This window comes from Oryx dammah, unplaced genomic scaffold (genome assembly GCF_014754425.2).
Source record: "Oryx dammah isolate SB20612 unplaced genomic scaffold, SCBI_Odam_1.1 HiC_scaffold_1, whole genome shotgun sequence".
NCBI lineage: Eukaryota > Metazoa > Chordata > Mammalia > Artiodactyla > Bovidae > Oryx > Oryx dammah.
In genome coordinates this window covers 71,098,768-71,112,877 of record NW_024070185.1, presented here as the reverse complement: position 1 = coordinate 71,112,877, position 14,110 = coordinate 71,098,768, and the positions used below count along the sequence as shown (strand labels likewise).

The window sequence follows — 14,110 nt, the reverse complement described above, 5'->3', positions numbered from 1 at the left end:
GGAAACCTTCTGGACTGAACCAAACAGACTCAGTTCTACCAGTGACACAAGCACGTCCTGGTTCGTCTAGGGCCTCAGTTTCCCATCTGTAAACTAGGCATTGGACCAAATGACACTAAGAGTCCCTGTGGCTGCAAGCCCCCTGATTCACGAGGTTACGATAAGAGGCAAGAGAAACAATTTGTGTCCTTTCGAATCAGCAGGCACCACCACAATCTCTTGTTTTGTCTGAGGAAATTAAACAAGAACTGTGAGTTGCTGTGTATGAACTGACTTGCTAGCTGCTGTGAAAGACGAGCTCCTGGAATTCTGCCCTAAGCAGCTTACTGTTTATGTCGCTAAAGTATAATTTTGTAGAGCCAACTAGACAAGATGGTATGTCTACAAATGTAAAACAGTTTGCATTTTACCACATCTTTGATTTGGCCTGGCCTTTTCTTTTGAACCAGACTTTTGAGAGACAGAGAAAAAGAGAAGAAATTTGAGGTCTTAGGATTGCTGCTGTTGTTCAGCTGCTGAGTCATGTATGACTCTTTGTGACCCCATAGACTGCAGCACGCCAGGCTTCCCTGTCCTTCACTCTCTCCTGGAGTTTGCTCAAACCCACGTCTACTGAGTCAGTGATGCCATTCAACTATCTCGTCCTCTCGCCTCCCCTTCTCCGCCTGCCTTCAATCTTCCCCAGCATCAGGGTCTTTTCCAACGAGTCAGCTCTTCGCATCAGGGGGCCAAAGTATTAGAGCTTCAGCATCAGTCCATCCAGTGAATATTCAGGGTTGATTTCCTTTAGGATTGACTGATTTTAGGATTATGCAACAAAAAACCAATAGAATAGGCTGATAGGTGCCAATATGAGGACTGATTCTGACAACGAAAAGTTGATGGATTACCAGTATTTAATCTTTTTGATAAATTAGGTTCTTTCATGCATCCTCAAATTACAACCCCCAAAGAATAACTAAAACCTGACATGGTCTATTATATTGTTTGGTAGAGTGTGTGTGAAAGAGTGAGCCAACAAACACAGAACAAGCTCCCAATCTGAGCTGTCTGCTGCTCCAGAATATTAACAAGATGATCAAACTTCATCATTATCATTTTCATCTTGATCTGCCTACTTTTAGCTGTTAGAATGATAGACTATGTATGGACTTTCCTGCTGGCCCAGTATTGAACACTCTGCCCTTCCATTGCAAGGGGTATGCGTTCAACTCCTGGTCTGGGAACTAAGATCCTATAAGCCACACAGAATGGCCAAAAGAAAAAAAAGACTAAAAAGGTTGAAGAATTGATGCTTTCAAACTGTGGTGCTGGAGAAGATTCAAGAGTCCCCTGAACTGCAAGGAGATAAAACCAGTCAATCATAAAGGAAATCAGTCCTGAATATTCATTGGAAGGACCGATGCTGAAGCTCCAATACTTTGGCCACCTGATACAAAGAGCCAACTCACTGGAAAAGACCCTGATGCTGGGAAAGACTGAGGGCACGAGAAGGGGGCAACAGAGGATGAGATGGTTGGTTGGCATCATTAATTCAATGGACATGAGTTTCAGCAAACTCTGGGAGATGGTGAAGGACAGGCAAGCCTGGTGTGCTGCAGTCCATGGGGTTGCAAAGAGTTGGACATGACTAAGCAACTGCACAACAACAAACATAAAGGAGGAAAGCTAAAACAAGGCAATTCAAAATTGTAAAATAGAAAGTCTTTGTTCTACAAACACTGGGAGCTTTACCCCACAGCTTCTCTAAGTAAGAAATCGATGTACCAGTATATTGTTCCAAAGAGGAGAATGCAGCAGAACCTGGAGGAAGATAACAAGTGCGGGCAGGCACAGCAGTCACCTGCTCCTTTCCCCTTTCTGGCCTTGTCTGGCTTCCTACTTGGGGCACGGTGGCAGCCATAACCTCAAAGATGGACACAACCACCCTCACCAATAGGACAGTGGAAGTCGTTCAGTGAGAACTGGGAAATCAGGAATAACTGTAGAGGTACTAGAACAAGCTACCCTCAGCAGTTCTCCCAGGTAAAGTTAAGACAATAAAAGGCAAGTGTCCTTAAGGACAGTAAACCCATTTTATTTCAGGCAGCTAAATACAAAGCTTGCTCCTTGGATGGAAAGCTATGACAAACCCAGACAGTACATTAAAAAGCAGAGACATCATTTTCCCAACAAAGGTCCATATAGTCAAAGCTATAGTTTCTCCAGTAATCACGTACAGATGTGTCAGAGTCGGACCATAAAGAAGGCTGAGCACCAAAGCATTGATGCTTTTGAATTGTGATGACTCTTCAGAGTCCCTTGGACTGCAAGGAGATCCAACCAGTCCATTCTAAAGGAAATCAACCCTGAATATTCATTGAGAGACTGATGTTGAAGCTCTAACACTTTGGCCACTTGATGTGAAGAGCCAACTCATTGGGAAAGATTGAAGGCAAAAGGAGAAGAGGTGGCAGAGAATGAGATGGTTGGATGACCTCACCAAGTCAATGGAGATGAACAAACTCCAGGAGATGATGAAGGACAGGGAAGCTGCAGTTCATAAGGTCACAAAGAGTCAGACATGACTTAGCAGCTGCACAACAACAAAAGTACAAAGCTCGCCTAAGAAATAGCAAGAGTCTGGGAATAGCTTGGTATTTTAACCATCTTCTTGCTGCCCTTTCCAAGCATTTCTGCAGTGATTCAACTGAGGACTCAGGGTGTTACTGACAACACCAAGGATGCCTCAATCGTGGCCTCACGTGGCCTCTCTACCTGGGAGTAACACTAAAGGTACACATTCTATTGTCACCACGCTTATACTTCTACTAGCTGCTATTCTTTTCAGCTGACCTTTCTTGATGGAAAAAAGTTAGACAAAAAAAAACAACAACCAGAGTGCAACTAAGGAAGGATTGTAATGAGGAAGTAAAAAAAAAAAATTAACATTAACAAGCCCAGAACATCTTTCCTTAATCGGATAAGGCATTATCATCAGGTTCTTCTTGGTTCAGTTCAGTTGCTCAGTCATGTCCGACTCTTCGCGACCCCATGAATCACAGCACGCCAGGCCTCCCTGTCCATAACCAACTCCTGGAGTTCACTCAAACTAATGTCCATCAAGTCGGTGATGCCATCCAGCCATCTCATCCTCTGTCATCCCCTTCTCCTCCTGCCCCCAATCCCTCCCAGCATCAGTTTTTTCCAATGAGGCAACTCTTCGCATGAGGTGGCCAAAGTATTGGAGTTTCAGCTTTGGCATCAGTCCTTCCAAAGAACACCCAGGACTGATTTCCTTTAGAATGGACTGGTTGGATCTCCTTGCAGTCCAAGGGACTCTCAAGACTCTTCTCCAACATCACAGTTCAAAAGCATCAATTCTTCGGCGCTCAGCTTTCTTTATAGTCCAACTCTCACATCCATACATGACCACTGGAAAAAACACAGCCTTGACTAGACAGACCTTTGTTGGCAAAGTAATATCTCTGCTTTTCTATATGCTATCTAGGTTGGTCATAAGTTTCCTTCCAAGGAGTAAATGTCTTTTAATTTCATGGCTGCAACCACCATCTGCAGTGATTTTGGAGACCCAAAAAATTAAGTCTGCCACTGTTTCCATAGCTTCCCCATCTATTTGCCATGAAGTGATGGGACCAGATGCCATGATCTTCGTTTTCTGAATGTTGAACTTTAAGCCAACTTTTTCAATCTCCTCTTTCACTTTCATCAAGAGGCTTTTTAGTTCCTCTTCACTTTCTGCCATAAGAGTGGTGTCATCTGCATATCTGAGGTGACTGATATTTCTCCCGGCAATCTTGATTCCAGCTTGTGCTTCTTCCAGCCCAGCGTTTCTCATGATGTACTCAGATGTGGTGTAGCTCCTCTCGGCTGCTGCCCCTGACCTTGGGCAAGGGGTAGCTCCTCTCGGCCATGCTTCTGTGCGGTCCTCAGGTTCTTCTAGGTATACATTATTCTTAAACAAAGATGAAAGTAAAAAAGAGCAAGGGAAAGTCAGTCATGTCTGACTCTCGGACCCCATGGACTATAGAGTCCATGGAATTCTCCGGGCCAGAATACTAGAGTGGGTAGCCTTTTCCTTCTCCAGGAGATCTTCCCAACCCAGAGATCAAACCCAGTTCTCCCACATTGCAGGCAGATTCTTTACCAGCTAAGCCACAAGGGAAGCCCAAGAATACTGGCATGGGTAGTCTATCCCTTCTCCAGAGGATCTTCCAGACCCAGGATCAAACCTGGGTCTCCTGCACTGTAGGCAGATTCTTTACCAACTGAGCTATGAGGGTAGTCCAAAAACACACACAAAAATGGTACAGATGAACTTCTTTGCAAAGAAGAAATAGAGACACAAATGAAGAGGACAAATGTATGACTACACAGAAGAAAGTGGTGGAGGTTGGAGGAATTGTGAGACTGGGATTGGCACTTACATACTATTGATACTGTGTATAAAATAGAGAACTAATGAGAAAATACTGTATAACACAGGGAACTCTACTTAATGCCCTATGGTAACCTGAATGGGAAGGAAGTCCAAAACAGAGGGAATATATGGAGTAGGAAATGGCAAACCACTCCAGCATTCTTACCTGGAAAACTCCATGGACAGAGAAGCCTGTCAGGCTACAGACCCCCATGGGATCGCAAACAGTCAGACACAACTTAGCACACACGCATATGTATACGTACAGCAGATTCACTTTGCTGTACAGTAGTAACTAACACAACATTGTAAAGCAACTATACTCCAATAAAAATTAATTTAAAAAATAAAATAGAAATGAGACAGATTGAAGATAAAAAATGGTCAGATCTAAGATTGGGCCCAGGGATCGAACCCAGGTCTCTTGCATTGCAGGCAAATTCATTACTGTCTAAGCTACTAGGGAAGCCCAAGAATACTGGAGTAGGTAGCCTATCCTTTCTCCAGGGGAATCTTCCTGACCCAGGAATTGAACCAGGGTCTCCTGCATTGCAGGTGAATTCTTTACCAGCTGAGCTACCAGGGAAGCACAAAATTAAAAAAAATAAAATAGAAATGAGACAGAAGATAAAAAAAATGGTCATATCTAAGACTGGGCTGAGCTGTGACATCTATCTTTCAGACAGAAATCATAACTGAGGAATACAGAAGCTAAGATAAATGCCACCAATTATTGTGGAATTTAGAACAAGCACCTTGACACTACAGTCAAAAACGTTGGTAACTATTTTCTCCATGTGTACATGAATGTGAGACAAAACACAATTCATTGGGGAAATGCACGATCCCCAATCAGGCTGGAAAACCCATTAATTTAAACCATCAACCTAAACATGCGACTATAACAGCAGCAGCTTTGGTCCCAGGCTTATGTCTCGGCAGGGCCTGTTCCAAGACGAGCTCAGTCAGTCTACTTTACCCTATATCCCACTTTCAAGAGGGTCTCAGAACACTTGGACTGCAAGGAGATCAAACCAGTCAATCCTAAAGGAAAGCAACCCTGAATATTCATTGGAAGGACTGATGTTGAAGTTGAAGCTCCAATACTTTGGCTACCTGATGTGAAGAGCCAACACACTGGAAAAGACCCTGATGCTGGGAAAGACTGAGGGCAGGAGGAGACGGGGACAACAGAGGATGAGATGGTTGGATGGCATCACCGACTCAATGGACATGAGTTTGAGTAAACTCCAGGAGTTGGTGATGGACAGGGAGGCCTGGCGTGCTGTGGTCCATGGGGTCATGAAGAGTAGGACATGACCGAGTGACTGAACTGAACTAGAGTTGTTTTAAGAGTAAAATGTGGTGGTGGTTTAGTCACTCTGATGTTTCCTACTCTTGCAACCCCACGGACTGTAGCCCGCCAGGCTCCTCTGTTCATGGGATTTTCCAGGCAAGAATACTGGAGTGGTTGCCATTTCCTTCTTCAAGGTATCTTTCTGACCCAGAGATCAAACCCAGGTCTCCTGCATTGCAGGTGGATTCTTTACCGACTGAAGCACCAGGGAAGCCCCATGAATAAGAAACATAAAATGCGTAACTGTTGGAATGTTTTTGGAACCAAGATTTTTCAGCATCACAGAAAGACAAGTATGAAATAAAAAAAGATACATAACTTTGGACTAATCTACTTGAATTGGCAATTCAGTATGTGTTTAGAATACTTTTGTCTCTTGAAAAATACATACTCATTTCAACTTGTGGCCAAAGCAGACCAGAGAACACATCAGGAATCAGATGCTACTATCCTGTCTTAAACGTATAAAATAACAAAAAGGGGGAAGGGGAGGGTGGGATGAATCGGAAAGTAGCACTGATATATATACACTGTTGTATCTAAAATAGGCAGGTGGGAACCTGCTATTTAGCACAGGGAGCTCAGCCTGGTACACTGAGATGACCTAGAAGGGTGGGATGGGGGTTGGGAGGGATGTTCAAGATGGAGGGGACATATGTATATATATGACTGACTCACTTCATGATGGTTTAGTTGCTAAGTCATGTTCAACTCTTGCGATCCCATGGTCTGAGCCCGCCAGGCTCCTCTGTCCATGGGATTCTCTAGGCAAGAACACTGGAGTGGGTTGCCACTTCCTTCTCCAGACTCACTTCATAGTACAGCAGAAACTAACACAACTTCGTAAAGCAGTTATACTCCAATTAAAAACACTGAAAAAATATGATACAGTGGTTTTCAGACCCTGAACAGCAATGCAATGCAGGAGAATGGTGCTCTTACAGATGAGGAGATAAAGGAAATGTACACTTGCATCTCCAGGCAGAAGTTCAGGGAGGAGAAATCCAAACAGCACAGCAGTCACCTTGAGATGTGAGGAGAAGGCTGAGAAGTCAGGGAGGTCAAGGTGGGAAGAAAGTGCAAGGCAGAGAATCCAAGAGGTGAGGGCTGCAGCAATTTCCCTGTTAGCTTAGTTGCTTACTAATCAGCATGTGAAGAAAATTCCCGAGGGCAAGGAAAAGAAATACTGGAAAAGAGCAGGAGGAATAATTCCCAAGCCTCACAGAGGGCTGGGAAGTTTCCGTTCTCCACAACCAGAGCTGAGAAATGTTGGGATAACAAGGCCATTGGCTTGAGTACTCAGAAAAGTAACCGCCTTGGTCCTCAGAAGGACCATTTTGCCTGTGCTGGTCTCACCTGATAAAGACGAACTGCAGATCTAGACAGAATAAACATTTCCTCATAACTCCATCCCACAACAAGGCTTCAACTCTCAGCAAGATAAAACTTACAATGTTTGACATCTAGTTCAAGATTACCAGGCATGCGAGGGAGAAACTTACTTATCATTAGGAGAAAAACGAACCAGAGGAAAAGACCTAGCAATGATGTAAAGCAGATAACAGAACAAACCCCAGTTAACTGAAAAGGAGTCAAATCGTAACAAAGCATGTTCTTTGACGACAATGGAATTAAATTAAAACTCAGTAACAAAGACATTTCGAAAACTCCAAGATACTGGGCTTCTCAAGTAGAGCTAGTGGTAAAGAACCCACCTGCCAATGCAGGAGACATAAGAGACACAAGTTTGATCCCTGGGTCAGGAAGATCTCCTGGGGGAGGGCAGGGCAACCCACTCTAGTAATTTTGCCTGCAGAATCCCAAGGTTAAGAGAAGCCTGGTGGGATACAGTACATAACTGTTGCAAAGAGTCAGACACGACTGAAGCAACTTAGCACACACGCAAAGTGTTTGGAAACTAAATAAGACGTCTCTTAAAAAAAAAAAAAACAAGACAATATTAAGAAGAGGTGGCAAAAATACACAGAAAAACTGTACACAAAATATCTTCATGACCCAGATAACCACGATGGTATGATCATTCACCTAGAGCCAGACATCTTGGAATGCAAAGTCAAGTGGGCCTTAGGAAGCATTACCACGAACAAAGCTAGTGATGGTGACAAAATTCCAGTTGAGCTATTTCAAATCCTATAAGATGATGCTGTGAAAGTGCTGCACTCAATATGCCAGCAAGTTTGGAAAACTCAGCAGTGGCCACAGGACTGGAAAAGGTCAGTTTTCATTCCAATCCCTAAAAGAGGCAATGCCAAAGAATGCTCAAACTACTGCACAATTGCACTAATCTCAAGAGCTAACAAAGTAATGCTCAAAATTCTCCAAGGCAGGCTTCAAAAGTATGTGAACGGTGAACTTCCAGATGTTCAAACTGGATTTAGAAAAGGCAGAGGAACCAGAGATCAAACTGCCAACATCCACTGGATCATTGAAAAAGCAAGAGAGTTCCAGAAAATCATTTACTTCTGCTTTATTGACTATACCAAAGTCTTTGACTGTGTGGATCACAACAAACTGTGGGAAATTCTTAATTAGATGGGAATACCAGACCACCTGACCTACCTCCTGAGAACTCTGTATGCAGGTCAAGAAGCAACAGTTAGAACTGGACATGGAACAACAGACTGGTTCCAAATTGGGAAAGGAATACATCAAGGCTGTATATTGTTACTTTGCTTATTTAACTTCTAAATGCTGGGCTGGATGAAGCATAAGCTGGAATCAAGACTGCCAGGAGAAATATCAATAACCTCAGATATGCAGATGATATCATCCTTTTGGCAGAAAGCAAAGAAAAACTAAAGAGCCTCTTAATGAAAGTGAAAGAGGAGAGTGAAAAAGTTGGCTTAAATCTCAGCATTCAAAAAAACTAAGATCATGGCATCTGGTCCCATCTCTTTATGGCAAATAGATAGGGAAACAAATGGAAACAGTGAGACACTATTTTTTGGGCTCCAAAATCACTGCAGATGGTGACTGCAGCCATAAAATTAAAAGATGTTTGCTCCTTGGGAAAAAAGCCATGACCAAAAGTAGAGACATTACTTTGCCAACAAAGGTTCATCTAGTCAAGGCTGTGGTTTTTCCAGTGGTCACGTATGGATGTGAGAGTTGGACTATAAAGAAAGCTGAGTGCCAAAGAATTGATGCTTTTGAACTGCAGTGTTGGAGAAGACTCTTGAGAGTCCCTTGGACTGCAAGGAGATCCAACCAGTCCATCCTAAAGGAAATCAGTCCTGACTATTCATTGGAAGGACTGATGTTGAAGCTGAAACTCCAATATTTTGGCCACCTGATGTGAAGAACTGACTCCTTGGAAAAGAAACTGATGCTGGGAAAGACTGAAGGCAGGAGGAGAAGAGGACAGTAGAAGACGAGATGGCTCGATGGCATCACTGACTCTATAGCCATGAGTTTGAGTAAACTCCGGGAGTTGGTGATGGACAGGGAAGCATGGCATGCTGCAGTCCATAGGGTCGCAAAGAGTTGGACACATCTGAGCAATTGAAGTGAATGCATTTCTTCATTTTCCTTTCAATGGACATTGGGTTAATTCCCATTTTTGCTGGCACAAATGTTTCTGTGAAAGATTTTGAACATACTTATATATATGTATATATATCTGGTACACTTGTGCAAGAGTTTTTCTGGGACAGTGGTTTTAAAATTGTCTGACCTGTAATCTATAGGAAGAAGTGAACTTCACATCATAACCCAATAATCTCAGCTTGCTTGTTGTAGTATAGAGAAATGCAATTTTTTTTTAATATTGACCAAAACTGGATCCTAGAACCTTCTTGCATGCTCAGTGGCTTCAGTCGTGTCCAACTCTTTGCAACCAATTGGAATGTAGCCTGCCAGGCTCCTCTTCTCCTTGAGATTCTCCAAGCAAGAATACCGGAATGGGTTGCCATATCCTCCTCTAGGGAATTTTCCCAACCCAGGGATTGAATCCGAGTCTCTTGCATTGCATGTGGGTTCTTTAACCACTGAGCACCTGGGAAACCCCCAAACCTCCCTAACTTCATTCATTAGTTCTAGAAATTTTTGTAGCGATCTTAAAATTTTCTATATAGGTGATCCTGTCATTTGCTAACAAACACAGCTTTATGAGATACTTTCTCATTAGTAAGGTTTTTTTTTTTTTTCTCCTTACTGCACTAGCTAGAACCACCTTGAAAATATAGAATGGAGAAGCATATATCTTTGCCTTGTTACCAGTATTAGGGAAGCAGTTTGATTCAGTACGATGTTTGCTATAGGTAAATCACATATGGTTCTTATCAGGTTGAAGATATTTGTAATTTGCTAACATTGTTTATCATCAGTGGATATCAGATTTTATCAAATGCCTTTTCTGCATGTGTAGAGATGATCTTTTTTTTTTCCTCTTAATGTGGTGGATCACATTGAGTTTTGAATGGTTCTGGAGCTGTTTCAGTTCAGTCACTCAGTAGTGTCTGACTCTCTGCGACCCCACGAATTGCAGCACGCCAGGCCTTCCTATCCATCACCAACTCCCGGAGTTCACTCAGACTCACGTCCATCGAGTCGGTGATGCCATCCAGCCATCTCATCCTCTGTCGTCCCCTTCTCCTCCTGCCCCCAACCCCTCCCAGCATCAGAGTCTTTTCCAGTGAGTCAACTCTTCGCATGAGGTGGCCAATGTACTGGAGTTTCAGCTTTAGCATCATTCCTTCCAAAGAACACCCAAGACTGATCTCCTTCAGAATGGCCTGGTTGGATCTCCTTGCAGTCCAAGGGACTCTCAAGAGTCTTCTCCAACACCACAGTTCAAAAGCATCAATTCTTCGGCACTCAGCTTTCTTTACAGTCCACCCCTCACATCCATACATGACCACTGGAAAAGCCATAGCCTTGACTAGACGGACATTTGTTGGCAAAGTAATGTCTCTGCTTTTGAATATGCTATCTAGGTTGGTCATAACTTTCCTTCCAAGGAGTAAGCGTCTTTTAATTTCATGGCTGCAATCACCATCTGCAGTGATTTGGGAGCCCCCCCAAAATAAAGTCTGACACTGTTTCCCCATCTATTTCCCATGAAGTGATGGGACCAGATGCCATGATCTTCGTTCTCTGAATGTTGAGCTTTAAGCCAACTTTTTCACTCTCCTCTTTCACTTTCATCAAGGGGCTTTTTAGTTCCTCTTCACTTTCTGCCATAAGGGTGGTGTCATCTAAATATCTGAGGTTATTGAGATTTCTCCCAGCAACCTTGATTCCAGCTTGTGCTTCTTCCAGCCCAGCGTTTCTCAGGATGTACTCTGCATAGAAGTTAAATAAGCAGGGTGCCAATATACAGCCTTGACGTACTCCTTTTCCTATTTGGAATCAGTCTGTTGTTTCATGTCCAGTTCTAACTGTTGCTTCCTGACCTACATATAGGTTTCTCAAGAGGCAGGTCAGGTGGTTTGGTATTCCCATCTCTCTCAGAATTTTCCAGTTTATTGTGATCCACACAGTCAAAGGCTTTGGCATAGTCAATGAAGCAGAAATAGATGTTTTTCTGGAACTCTCTTGCTTTTTCCATGATCCAGAGGATGTTGGCAATTTGATCTCTGGTTCCTCTGCCTTTTCTAAAACCAGCTTGAACATCTGGAAGTTCATGGCTCATGTATTGCTGAAGCCTGGCCTGGAGAATTTTCAGCATTACTTTACTAGCGTGTGAGATGAGTTCAACTGTGCAGCAGTCTGAGCATTCTTTGGCATTGCCTTTCTTTGGGATTGGAATGAAAACTGACTTTTTCCAGTCCTGATGAGTTTTCCAAATTTGCTGGGATATTGAGTGCAGCACTTTGACAGCATCATCTTTCAGGATTTGAAATAGCTCAACTGGAATTCTATCACCTCCACTAGCTTTGTTCGTAGTTGCTCAGTCATGTCCAATTCTTTGCAACCCCACAGAAATAGGTTATGTTCTCTCAAACACAGAATGCAGCCATCAAATGTGCACACATACCACTAACAAAATGTTAAGCATGTTTAATAAAAATACAAAACATACTCAGGGTGGTTGCTGCTGCTAAGTAGCTTCAGTCATGTCCGACTCTGTGCGACCCCATAGACGGCAGCCTACCAGGCTCCCCAGTCCCTGGGATTCTCCAGGCAAGAACACTGGAGTGGATTGCCATTTCCTTCTCCAATGCATGAAACTGAAAAGTGAAAGTGAAGTCACGTAGTCGTGTCCGACTCTCAGCGACCCCATGGACTGCAGCCTACCAGGCTCCTCCTTCCATGGGATTTTCCAAGAAAGAGTACTGGAGTAGGTTGCCATTGCCTTCTCCTACTCAGGGTGGTACCTTTAGATAAAATTCAAAGTCTTGGAAAACTAAATTAATTAGGTTTATAAAATATGCACATGTGGTAAAACTATAGGAAACATTATGAAAATAAAATACACTAATTTCAGAATATGTTTACATCCAGGGTGAGACTAGGGTGTCAGACTGTTGGGAGAAGCACGGGTATAGTGCTAATACACAGAGAACTTTCTTTGCAGTTCATGAGATGGGGACTCTTGCAGGGTTTTATTAGTTTCTTTTTATACAAGCATCATATATTCTTTAATGAATTCCACATGTAATATTCCATTGATTCACAAATTTCAGCCTGCATCAGAATCACCAGGAAGGCTTGTTAAAACACAAAACTGCTGGGCCCCACCTCAAGACTGAGTCAGCAGGTTAGGAATGAGGCCCCAGAATTTGTATCTGAACATTCCCAGGTAAGAATGACACTGCTGGTTCAGGTCAACACTTCAAGAATCTCTGCATTACTTATTTGAGCCTCATACAAACCTGCGAAGAAGGAAGCCTGAACATGGGCCTCAAAAAAAAAAAAAAAAAAAGCAATCTCAGAGAGTACAGAGTTCACAGTATGACACCATTGCTAATCATACCTGCTCTGGATTCAGGCTACCTGTGTCCAAACACTGGCTCTGCATTTTTTTTTATATATTTTTGATGTGGACCAGTTTTTAAAGTCTTTATTGAATTTGTTACAATAAGGTTTCTATTTTATGTTTTAGTTTTTTGGCTGCAAGGCATGTGGGATCCTAGCTCTCTGACCAGGGGTCCAACCCACACCCTCTGCACTGGTAGGTAAAGTCTCAACCACTATACCACCAGGATAGTCCGTATATTTATTGATTCTTATTGGAGGTAATTGAAGCTCTTGGTGCCCAATTTTCTCACCTGTAAAATGGGTACAATTACAGCAATTCACACACAGGGCTCTTATCAGGACTGATGGATTATAAAGGTAAAACATTTAGATCTGTGCCTAGTACATAGTAAATCCTGGGTAAATGTTAACTTTATTACAACTGGGTTAGTTAGTGGCAGAGCTGAGACTCAAATCTATGTATTCATATTCATTTTCAGTTACTGTCAAAGCAAATGAGTTCCACAAAAACTTATCTTTAAAAATATTTTAGAAACCTTTAAAACTGGACAGCTTTATGGAAATTCTAGATCCAACTGTCTTTGCCACTTACAAGAAAACTAAGAACCTAAGACTATATATAGCTAATTAGATTCAGGCTGGGATGAGCAAACTGGAATAACTTTCAAAGGTCACTTAAGTAGTCTTTGTAATAAATTTCATCCTTTACTGAATTGTACTCCTAGGGTAAACAATGAAAACAGAGGAGGATTAAAAAACAAATGATCAATTACCATTTCTGGAATGGATGAATGAACCAAATAAGCAAGCAACCATCAGGCCTATGAACCTGAGGAGCTGACTTGTTTACTTTCTTAATATATTTATTTTAAAACCAAATAAAATTTTCTTTACACAATACAACTAATTGGAGTCAACTGAATGCAAAAATATGGAAATTTCCTTTCAATATCATTTCTTCCTTTAGTGTCTAGAAAAGTATTTCTAGGAATTAAGAACAAATGAAAAATCTAAATTTGATTGTATATCATTATAACCACTTTACACTTAAAAAATTTACCAGAATTCCATTTTCTTTGCAACTACATTAGAAAATAATCAAAGTAGCATGCCCATTCAAAATGCTTAAGTTATCCCCCAAACACTAAAATATTTTAGGTACGTATGTTCATTAAAAAAAAATACAGATCATAAAATAGAAGCTAATTTATAGCACAATCTCTATGTTAATAGCAAAGTAACATTTTTTCCAACCAGAAACATAACTTTGCATGTTTTCTAGCATTTAAACATAGAAATCACTCAAAAGCTAATGGAAAACTTATTTTCTGGTCTTCCATTTTACATGTTACATTTTATCTCTATATATCCATGTTACATTTTATCTCTAT

The 14,110-nt window shown here is 41.9% G+C and overlaps 1 long non-coding RNA gene across 1 annotated transcript in view; it reads left to right on the top strand.

Annotated features, from left to right (window-relative positions):
* Positions 1-10,071: 10,071 nt before the first annotated feature.
* Positions 10,072-14,110, top strand: part of LOC120865896 — a 19,420-nt gene continuing 15,381 nt past the window's right edge. The window contains exon 1 of the long non-coding RNA XR_005721547.1: positions 10,072-10,229. This is a non-coding gene — a long non-coding RNA (uncharacterized LOC120865896). The remainder of the gene's footprint in view (positions 10,230-14,110) is intronic.